This window comes from Anomaloglossus baeobatrachus, chromosome 1 (assembly GCF_048569485.1).
Source record: "Anomaloglossus baeobatrachus isolate aAnoBae1 chromosome 1, aAnoBae1.hap1, whole genome shotgun sequence".
Taxonomy (NCBI): domain Eukaryota; kingdom Metazoa; phylum Chordata; class Amphibia; order Anura; family Aromobatidae; genus Anomaloglossus; species Anomaloglossus baeobatrachus.
The window spans coordinates 127,751,883-127,761,924 of record NC_134353.1 but is presented as its reverse complement, the minus strand read 5'-3'; the positions used below and the strand labels follow the sequence as shown (position 1 = coordinate 127,761,924).

General features: G+C 50.9%; 1 long non-coding RNA gene and 1 other non-coding gene across 3 annotated transcripts; both read left to right on the top strand.

Moving 5' to 3' along the window:
* Positions 1-1,181: 1,181 nt before the first annotated feature.
* Positions 1,182-8,674, top strand: LOC142307614 (uncharacterized). 2 transcript variants are annotated; one of them, XR_012753981.1, is made up of 3 exons: positions 1,182-1,272; positions 4,555-4,911; positions 5,813-8,674. It is a non-coding gene; the product is annotated as an uncharacterized LOC142307614 (long non-coding RNA). The 2 variants fall into 2 exon arrangements; XR_012753982.1 differs by lacking the exon at positions 1,182-1,272 and adding an exon at positions 1,601-1,624.
* On the top strand, positions 5,609-5,721 carry LOC142258876 (small nucleolar RNA SNORA26). The gene has a single exon (XR_012727897.1). It is a non-coding gene; the product is annotated as a small nucleolar RNA SNORA26 (small nucleolar RNA).
* Positions 8,675-10,042: the final 1,368 nt, after the last annotated feature.

Genomic DNA, 10,042 nt, shown 5'->3' with positions numbered 1-10,042 from the left:
TGGACACCCCCCGAGCCCAAAAATATCAGCCAGCAGCCGCCCGGAATTAGATGTGACAGTCCTGCCACTTTCCGATTGTCCTGGTGCGGTGGCAATCGGAGTAATGAGTGAGGGAGTTAATGGCAGCCCACAGCAGCCACTAAATCTGTGAGTGAAAATAAAACACACAAACACCAAAATAATCCTTTATTTGAAATAAGACTAAAAAGCCACCCTCTTTCACCACTTTATTAACCCAAAAAATACCTCTGCAGGTCCGGCATAATCCACACGAGGTTACATGATTCCAGCACTGCTACATCTGAAGATCACAGCAAGCGCCATAAAACATGACTGCCCACTGTAAGCTCCATGCAGCGACTGAAGTGAGCCGCGCGATCAGCGGTGACGTCACTCAGGTGATTTGCAGTTACAGGTGGAGGACTTCAGCTGTGGCTGACCGGAGTGACGTCACCGCTGATCGCACGGCTCACTTCAGTTGCTGCTTGGAGCTCACAGCAGGCAGTCATGCTCTATGGCGCTCGCTATGAGCTTCAGATGTAGCGTTTTTGCCGCGGGTGCGTTTTTTGGGGGCCAAAAATGTGCATCTTTGTGGTCACCACAAAGATGCAGCGTGTGCAGATAGCCTTACTCTCTGTTCTCCCTGCAGAGAAGACTCGCAGCTCCGCAGCAATAAATTGTTGTGCTGAGGGTCGGGAAGCCGCACCACAGGTCAGGTTGGCTGCAGGAAAAACAAGCACAGTGGGCAGGAGATTTCTATAAATCCATCCACTGTGCTCGTACTGTACAACGCAGCATCCAAAACGCTGTGAACTCCGATTGTGGGAGCGCAGCCTTAGACACTGGGAACGTAATCTTAGGCCATGGTCACATTGAGTATTTTTTGCGTTTTTTACCTCAGTATTTGTAAGGCAAAACCAGTAGTTGGGAAAAACCCAGTGAAGCACGAGTTTCTATTATACTTTTCCTCTGCTTGACCCACTCCTGATTTTAACTTATAAATACTGCGATGAAAACTCTACGTGTGCACATGGCCTTATACATATACACCGCTCCTTATTCTGGTAGGTACCGTTAGGTTCTTTTGTTCACGCAAATACACGGCAATGCATGCTGGGACTTTAGTTCCGCCTCACATATTCGACTGCGGCACGAAAGTATCAGTCACGTGGTGTCTGGTAACATGGCGTCACCCGGTGACTCTCGCGAGAGCTGCTCTCCTTTATTAGCTGGCGGCCCGGCCCTCCTCTTCCTCTCTGGGGTCGGTTGCTGGTAAGTAGTGGTGCGAGGAGCGGGCTGCGTGCGGGGACAGAGTGCAGGGGCGGCCGGAGTCACCAGCCGGCTGTGGTTACGGTGCACGGAGACGTAGGAGCTGCAGCTATGGCGGTGCTTGCTCGGCGTGATATTCCGCGGAGCCTGGCAGCCGGCCGCTATTCTTCTCAGCCGCCGTCACCACCATTCTGCGGTGCCTGCAATGGTATCTCCGGAGTCAGTGACTGTCACTAACATCGCGCCGAGCCGCCGCCTGTGGCCTATAGTGGGGGACAAATAATGCCCGGCCGGGAGGGGGTGCGAGGGCCGCACCACGTGACTGCAGGGTCCGCGAGCGCGCAGGGGGAGGACGGTAAGCTGGGGGAGGGGGGACGCTGAAGGGAGGGTGGCTGCAGGAGGCAGGGTGGATGCAGGCGGGAAGGTGGCTGGAGGCAGAAGGGAAGGAGGCAGGAAGGTGGCTGCAGGCAGAAGGGAAGGAGGCAGGGTAGCTGCATGGGGAAGGGAGGCTGCAGGAGGCAGGAAGGTGGCTGCAGGTGGGAGAAGGGAAGGAGGCAGGGTAGCTGCATGGGGGAGGGAGGCTGCAGGAGGCAGGGTAGCTGCAGGAGGCAGGGTGGCTGCAGGAGGCAGGGTAGCTGCAGGAGGCAGGGTAGCTGCAGGAGGCAGGGAGGCTGCAGGAGGCAGGGTAGCTGCAGGAGGCAGGGTAGCTGCATGGGGGAGGGAGGCTGCAGGAGGCAGGGTAACTGCATGGGGGAGGGAGGCTGCAGGAGGCATGGTAGCTGCATGGGGGAGGGAGGCTGCAGGTGGCAGAAGGGAAGGAGGCAGGGTAGCTGCATGGGGAAGGGAGGCTGCAGGAGGCAGGGTAGCTGCATGGGGAAGGGAGGCTGCAGGAGGCAGGGTAGCTGCATGGGGAAGGGAGGCTGCAGAAGGCAGGAAGGTGGCTGCAGGCAGAAGGGAAGGAGGCAGGGTAGCTGCATGGGGGAGGGAGGCTGCAGGTGGCAGAAGGGAAGGAGGCAGGGTAGCTGCATGGGGGAGGGAGGCTGCAGGAGGCAGGGTAGCTGCATGGGGGAGGGAGGCTGCAGGAGGCAGGGTAGCTGCATGGGGGAGGGAGGCTGCAGGTGGAAGAAGGCAGGGTAGCTGCATGGGGGAGGGAGGCTGCAGGTGGAAGAAGGGAGGGAGGCTGGAGGAGGCAGGGTAGCTGCATGGGGGAGGGAGGCTGCAGAAGGCAGGAAGGTGGCTGCAGGCAGAAGGGAAGGAGGCAGGGTAGCTGCATGGGGGAGGGAGGCTGCAGGAGGCAGGGTAGCTGCATGGGGGAGGGAGGCTGCAGGAGGCAGGGTAGCTGCATGGGGGAGGGAGGCTGCAGGAGGCAGGGTAGCTGCATGGGGGAGGGAGGCTGCAGGAGGCAGGGTAGCTGCAGGTGGCAGAAGGGAAGGAGGCAGGGTAGCTGCATGGGGGAGGGAGGCTGCAGGAGGCAGGGTAGCTGCATGGGGGAGGGAGGCTGCAGGAGGCAGGGTAGCTGCATGGGGGAGGGAGGCTGCAGGTGGCAGAAGGGAAGGAGGCAGGGTAGCTGCATGGGGGAGGGAGGCTGGAGGAGGCAGGGTAGCTGCATGGGGGAGGGAGGCTGCAGAAGGCAGGAAGGTGGCTGCAGGCAGAAGGGAAGGAGGCAGGGTAGCTGCATGGGGGAGGGAGGCTGCAGGAGGCAGGGTAGCTGCATGGGGGAGGGAGGCTGCAGGAGGCAGGGTAGCTGCATGGGGGAGGGAGGCTGCAGGAGGCAGGGTAGCTGCATGGAGGAGGGAGGCTGCAGGAGGCAGGGTAGCTGCATGGGGGAGGGAGGCTGCAGGAGGCAGGGTAGCTGCATGGGGGAGGGAGGCTGCAGGAGGCAGGGTAGCTGCATGGGGGAGGGAGGCTGCAGGTGGCAGAAGGGAAGGAGGCAGGGTAGCTGCATGGGGGAGGGAGGCTGCAGGTGGCAGAAGGGAAGGAGGCAGGGTAGCTGCATGGGGAAGGGAGGCTGGAGGAGGCAGGGTAGCTGCATGGGGGAGGGAGGCTGCAGAAGGCAGGAAGCTGGCTGCAGGCAGAAGGGAAGGAGGCAGGGTAGCTGCATGGGGGAGGGAGGCTGCAGAAGGTGGCTGCAGGCAGAAGGGAAGGAGGCAGGGTAGCTGCATGGGGGAGGGAGGCTGCAGGAGGCAGGGTAGCTGCAGGTGGCAGAAGGGAAGGAGGCAGGGTAGCTGCATGGGGGAGGGAGGCTGCAGGAGGCAGGGTAGCTGCATGGGGGAGGGAGGCTGCAGGAGGCAGGGTAGCTGCATGGGGGAGGGAGGCTGCAGGAGGCAGGGTAGCTGCATGGGGGAGGGAGGCTGCAGGAGGCAGGGTAGCTGGAGAAGGGAAGGAGGCAGGGTAGCTGCATGGGGCAGGGTGGCTGCAAGCAGAATGAAGCAAGGCTACAGGCAGGATGCACGGACTATCAGCAAGATGGGGTTGGGAGTCGTCTCCAACTTGCTTTAGTAGCTGTGTGTGTGTATATTTGCACTTGCAATTTGGCTCCATTGAAAATGTTTGTACAACCTGAATTTTGAAATACATTCATTCCAATTTCTTCCTCCCCATCCATTCAGATGGTTTGAGTCCTGCAAGCAAGAATGCCTCCTTTATAGAAAATAGACTCCATAATAATGTGGGACCCCTTTTTGCGTAACTGAGATCACAGACCACTAAGGGTCATGTTACACGTAGCGATGCACCAGCGATCTGACCTGGCAGCGATCGCTGGAATGTCGCTGGTGAGCTGTCAATCAGGCAGATCTCCACAGCAACCTGTGTAACGACAGCTCCCAGCTTACTCAGAACGGGTGGTCTGATGCGTTCTGCTCAGCGGGAGACCAACAAGTAAAAAATGGTCCTGATCGTTTTGTCACGATCAGCGACCCTGCAGCAGGGGCTGCTCGCTGCTGCTTGTCACACAGTGAAGTCACTGGCGCTGTCACTGATATGTCACAACTTGTGACGGGGGGGGCTTTACTGTCTTTTCCTAAAAAGTGTCTGAACCAAGGAGTTAATGCCCTTAGAGTGGGCACCTGGCCGGCTACCAGTTGGCTGTAGTCACATGGCTCTACTATGGAGGCTACCCTTATTTGGGCTTTGGACAAGAATGGGAGCACATCACTACTATCCTCACAAATTACCAAACCATGATCAGAATAAATGCTTGGCTTGTTTGCACTCGGTCTTCCTGCTGTGTTCAGTGTCTGTACAGATTCTAGGTTTCTAACTGTTGTCTTTTTTGTTTTGTAGGAATCTCTTGGAAATCACTGTTCAACTGACTCTGGACTGAAAATTCTGGCAGAGGAGCTTTAATATTAAGACTATCTTGTGCACCCGCCAATTAGTCAGTGCTTCAAAATGGGGAAAATGAAAGAGCTGAATGAATTTGAACGTGGCATGATAATTGGCACGATCCTTTCAGGGAAGAGCGTTGCAGAGGCTGCAAAATTGCTTGGCTTTTCACGTGCAACGGTATCTCGTGTGTACAGAGAGTGGTCCAATTCCCAAACAGATGAGGACAAACAGCAGGCTAGTGCCCCGAAACAGACGGCTTAGTAGATGCTCCAGCGCACCCTAATCTCCACATCATCATGCTGAACAACACGGGTGTGTTTTGTTGATTTGTTCCAGTGCAAAAAACTTGACAGGTTAATACAGTCTGCTTTATATAATGAATTTTACTGCCCAGTCTTAAACATCTATGGCTGTGCTCAGTCTGTATATTGCTGTTGAATTACAGATTCTGACTAAATCTTGTATGTGTGAGTAGCAAAGTAGATGGGATTTTATTCAGCTGTGCACATGCTGCAGATATTGACCTGCTGTGCATTAGATGGGATAAATCTACATGTCATACATGAGTGTTTTGTAGATTTGCTGCAAAATCTAGAATGGCTTATATCATGTTGCAATTATCGTGAACGTATTTTTGCAGGCTTTTGATTGGTTGTAATATGCACCTACTGCATGACATCCAAGATAGATGGGTCTTATATCCATCCTCGTTATGGCTAATGCCGATTATCCCATGTAGATCAGAGACCTCCTTTGACCCCCTGCATAGTAGGGCAGTCTAATCCAGGCACGGCATGAAAGTAGGTGGCTGCACATGAACACAGCTTTAGTCTACGGGAGTCATGGAACTGCTTAGCATGCCTGGTGTGGGGCCTGTGCCCACTTTACTGCAAGATAGAGTAATTATTGTGGATGTGCACTTGTAACCTAACAAGTTAAACCCAGGCAAAGGTGGGGATATGTCTTTAAAGTATTGAAGCAATAGTTGCACACTTGCCCCTTTCCAGCTTTGCCCACTTTAAGATCTATTCTTTAAGTGGCCATCACAGGGGGGTATATAAACGCTCTCTAAAACTCAAGGTAAAAATGTTTTTGCTTTGTATCCTGTCGGGAGCAACATTGCATTGTTTGACTTGCACAAATGTTGGCTTTGCTATGACTTGTTCTCTCTACTAGTGTCTAAAACTCTGGTCTTTCTCATTCATTCTTACAGGAACTTGAGAATCATCTGAAGTCCACTTTTTATCTAAGGCTTACAATCTGCAATCTATATCCTGATGGCCAACGATACAAGAACCATTTAACTTGACGTACTTTCACATCATGTGACTGGGTAGACCCCCATAATGGCTGCCCTTCTTGCCACTTACACTGGTCTACTGGAGAGCTTGGTAAAATGTGTGCTTGTATAATACTATGCAGCGTGTGCACAATTTTTAGTTAAGTCTATTTCCATTCCCAAACAGTTATCAGTCTAATTTGTGGAGTCATATCCTTCTTAGGTCCAGAGTTTCAAGAATGGGTTTGGTTCGGTTATTCCTTATGTTCAGATGTGTGTAAATATTAGGTGTTGTGTTTGGGTTTTTTTTTTTTTCTATTTTTGTTCTTTATACCCTTTTCAGAGGAAAATGGGCCAAAACATGTTTACTTTGCTTCTGGCAGCAGCATTATTTCCGAATGCCAGTGTTCATGGAAGCTCCTGATTGCTATGGTGCTGATTATATTGGTAAGAATGGGGACCATGCACTTAAGATGTCGGCTTGGGGGGAGGATGGGCGGCATCGCACATAATGGTAAATCTGTTACAAATGTAATTACCCTCCTATAGTAAAGTCTTGTGATTTTGCAGCTATTTCAAGAACTCACTAGCACCATGTAATTACCAATTGGTGATATCTGAGGATTCTGCACACTACAAATGGCTGTAATGTCTTATAACATAAGCTAAATGCATCTGCAATGTCACGTGGTCCTTTTATCGCTGACTGTACTGTCAAACAAAAACTGCCTAATAATTGTGCCTGCAATGTACCGAGCACTAGTTGACTTGGTGTGCTCTCCAGTAGCCTGATCAGTGTCGGGAGTGTAGGATGACTGGTATGATGACTCGGGTATATTCAGACAGTGCTGTCAAGTCACACTTACAAGGGACTTAACTGCAGAGTCTTAACTATTTTGGACATCCCCTTAAAGATAAATAACATTTCTAGAGGAATCTAGCACAGGCTGCACAAAAAATGACGTCCCTAGTTTTCAGCCATTTTACCACTATTATATTGGATGTTTCTCAGATGCACAATTTCTAGTCATCTGGTCGCTTCTGCTAATAAAAAGCCTTAAAGGGAACCTGTCACCACTTTTTTGGACTAGAAGCTGTGACCACCACCACCACCGGGCTCTTGTATACAGCATTCTAACATGCTGTATAGAAGAGCCCAGGCCAGGGGTATAACATAAAAAAACACTTTATAATACTTACCGAACGGTCCCGCTGTGGGCCTTATGGACGTGTCCGGTGCCGGCGCCTCCTCTTTTGGCTATCTTCGTAGTCTTTCTGAAGCCTGGGTGCATAACCCTGCTACGTCATACACACTCACCGGTCAGGATCTGAATGCCGGCGAGGTGTGTAGGACGTCGGACCCATCATGCACCGCAGCTGGAGAAGAACAAAGATTGCCAAAAGAGGCAGCACTAGACAACGGATACGCCCATAAGGCCCACAGCGCAACTGTTAGGTAAGTGTTTTTTATGTTATACCCCCTGGCCTGGGCTCTTAGAATGCTGTATAACAGCCCAGTGGTGGTGGCCCCAGCTTATAGGCCAAAAAACTGGTGACAGGTTCCCTTTTAAAGGGAATCTGTCAGCAGGTTGTAGCTATGTAATCTGAGGATAGCATGATGTAGGGGCCCCTTATTACAACGCTGTGTGCTGGTTTCTTTGGGAGGACTTTCACTGCTTGGTCTCGGACCCGGTCCAACCCTGCCTCCAGCACTGATTAGCAGCTTGCTGTCACTTTGCAATGTACACTGAGCTGTAGTGTGGGTGGGATTAAGTTTCTGAGCTCTGCTACATCTTAACTGTCAACCGCTGCACCCAGTAAACAGTGACATTTTGCTGGAAGTGGAGTCTTTTGCCTTAGGCTCTTTCACATTGTGTTCTGATCTGCGTTCTGTGGTCCCGTCGGGGATTCCGTCTGAATCGCCCGCAAAATGTTTCAGACGTATGCACCGACAGTGCCACTGACTATAATGGTGCAGACAGTCACTGTGCTCTGTCGTGCACAACTTTCGGGTGTATATGTTTAGTGCAGTCTACGACGTCTTGGTGTCTGTCACCAGAAGGCCTATATGCCTAAAAAATGTTGCACGACAGAGCACATAGTCTTAGTTGCACTGTTGTAGTCAGTGGCAGTCTGCGCATATGTCCGGAACCCGTTTTTGTAGGGGTGGGTTCGGATAGAAGCCCCAACAGGACCACTGAATGCAGGTCTGAACCCAATGTGAAAGGACCCTTACATTAAACTGCTCTCAGATGAGGTAGAAGATACCTGGTATTATTCCTTTTATGGTCAAATTGCTCTGATGCAGACCACTAGGGGGGCCGGTGCTAATGTAAGCGATGCAATCAACCTAGTTTTGATGAAGACTGCTTCACCGTAAGCAAACTATGTGAACAGAGCAGGCACAGGTGTTAACACTTCATGTGCTGATTTGTGACACAATCGTTTTAAGCTAATGTAATTAATAAAAGGTTTTGTTGCCTATGGGGGTTTCCCATCCTATAAGGCCAAATCCCTGGGGAATCCGGTCTTCTACACTCTGAAATACTGGTAAACTCTATAGCACTTGTGTTGTGTGCTTGGATGGTAAATCTATGCACCTCTGGGACAGCGAGAAATGGAAGTTTTATTATGCTAGATCAATCATTTTATGTAAAGTGTATTGAACAACTGTTTTGTTTTGTGGACCAAATGCTCTTATTCTGTGTGCCATTGTAGTGCTGAATATTCCTATCTCGCTTGGCAACTTTTTTTGTATCCTTGACTGACATGAGTAATAAATAGACCTTAATTAAATTCCTTGGTGTGATTAATGTGTGAATGAGACCATGGGACACCTGCCCTGGGTCAAACTATAAAAAGGTAAGTGGGTCTGGATCTGAATTTAGATAACCAATATGTGGTGTAAATTAATTTTGGCCCAATAAATCTAGATTTAGAGGCGAGGTGGTTTAACTCTGTAAATGTTTTCACCACAGAAAAGATCTACTGTAGGTGAAAGTATTCATCTGTATCTTGTTGCCCAAAGCAAAAAGTGTACATGTTGCTGTACAGTGACATTAAAAAGTTCTCATCAGTTGGTTCAAGCCTCCTAAGTAATCTATATAGGCATGCATGTTATAAGAAGAAAGTTGAATGAGAGATCTGCAAGCAAATGTCTTATTCAATAGAAATCCATCTTTATCTTATAAGGCAGATACTTTAATAAATTTTTATTTTGCTTCCTATTACGTACATATAGCTTAAGAGAATTGATCCTACTGACAAGATTATTTTATTTATTTTCATACATCAAGCCCCACTTTTAAGCTAAAAATGTAATTAAGGCTGTGTGCACACTTTGCGTTTTTTACCGCGGAAACGCTGCGTTTAGAACCGCAGCGTTTCAGTGGCAAATTGCATGCTTTCAGCTTTCCCAGCAAAGTGTATGAGAAAGCCGAAAAATCAGTGCACACGCTGCGTTTCTAAACGCAGCGTTTTGGAAGCCAAAAATCGGTGTGGAAAGAAAAGCAGCATGTCACTACTTTTGTGCGGTGTAGCTGCGTTCTCTCCCCCATTGAATCAATGATGTGGGTCATAACGCAGCTACACCGCAGTGAGCTGCTTTTTTGTTGCGGTCCGCGGCCTTTGTCGGCACGCCAGAACGCAGGCATTTACCTGGAAGTGAGGTCAAGAGGTTTCCTGTTGACCTCACTTCATGGCAAAGTCCAGGAAAGCCCCCGGTGTCTCCAAAGTGCCCGCCCTGACACCCCCCCCCCCCCCCCCCTCCCAAAAATCCAACATGGCCGCGCGCACAGTAGCGCACCGGCCGCCCTGCTCCTAATGATTTCTGTCGCATGTGTTATTGCACATGTGTTAAATGCCCCCCAGGCCCTGCCCGGTCACCCCCTAGTCCCCCGGTATTCCCCCTTACCTGTCCGGTCACAGCGCTGATCCCCCGCAGCCCCCTCCTCCTTCACAGCAGACTCTGGCCGGTCACATGAGCAGAGCAGCTGACAGCCAGCACTGTGTTCAGTGTGAGCTGCGCTGGCTGCTGCTCGCACTGTGCAGCTGTGACCCGGGGAGAGTGGGTGCAGATTTTTGGCACCCACTCTCCTCAAATGGAGGGTCTGCCCTCCTAGAAAATGGGGGATACGTTCCCTGAACGTGCCCTCATATTCTAGA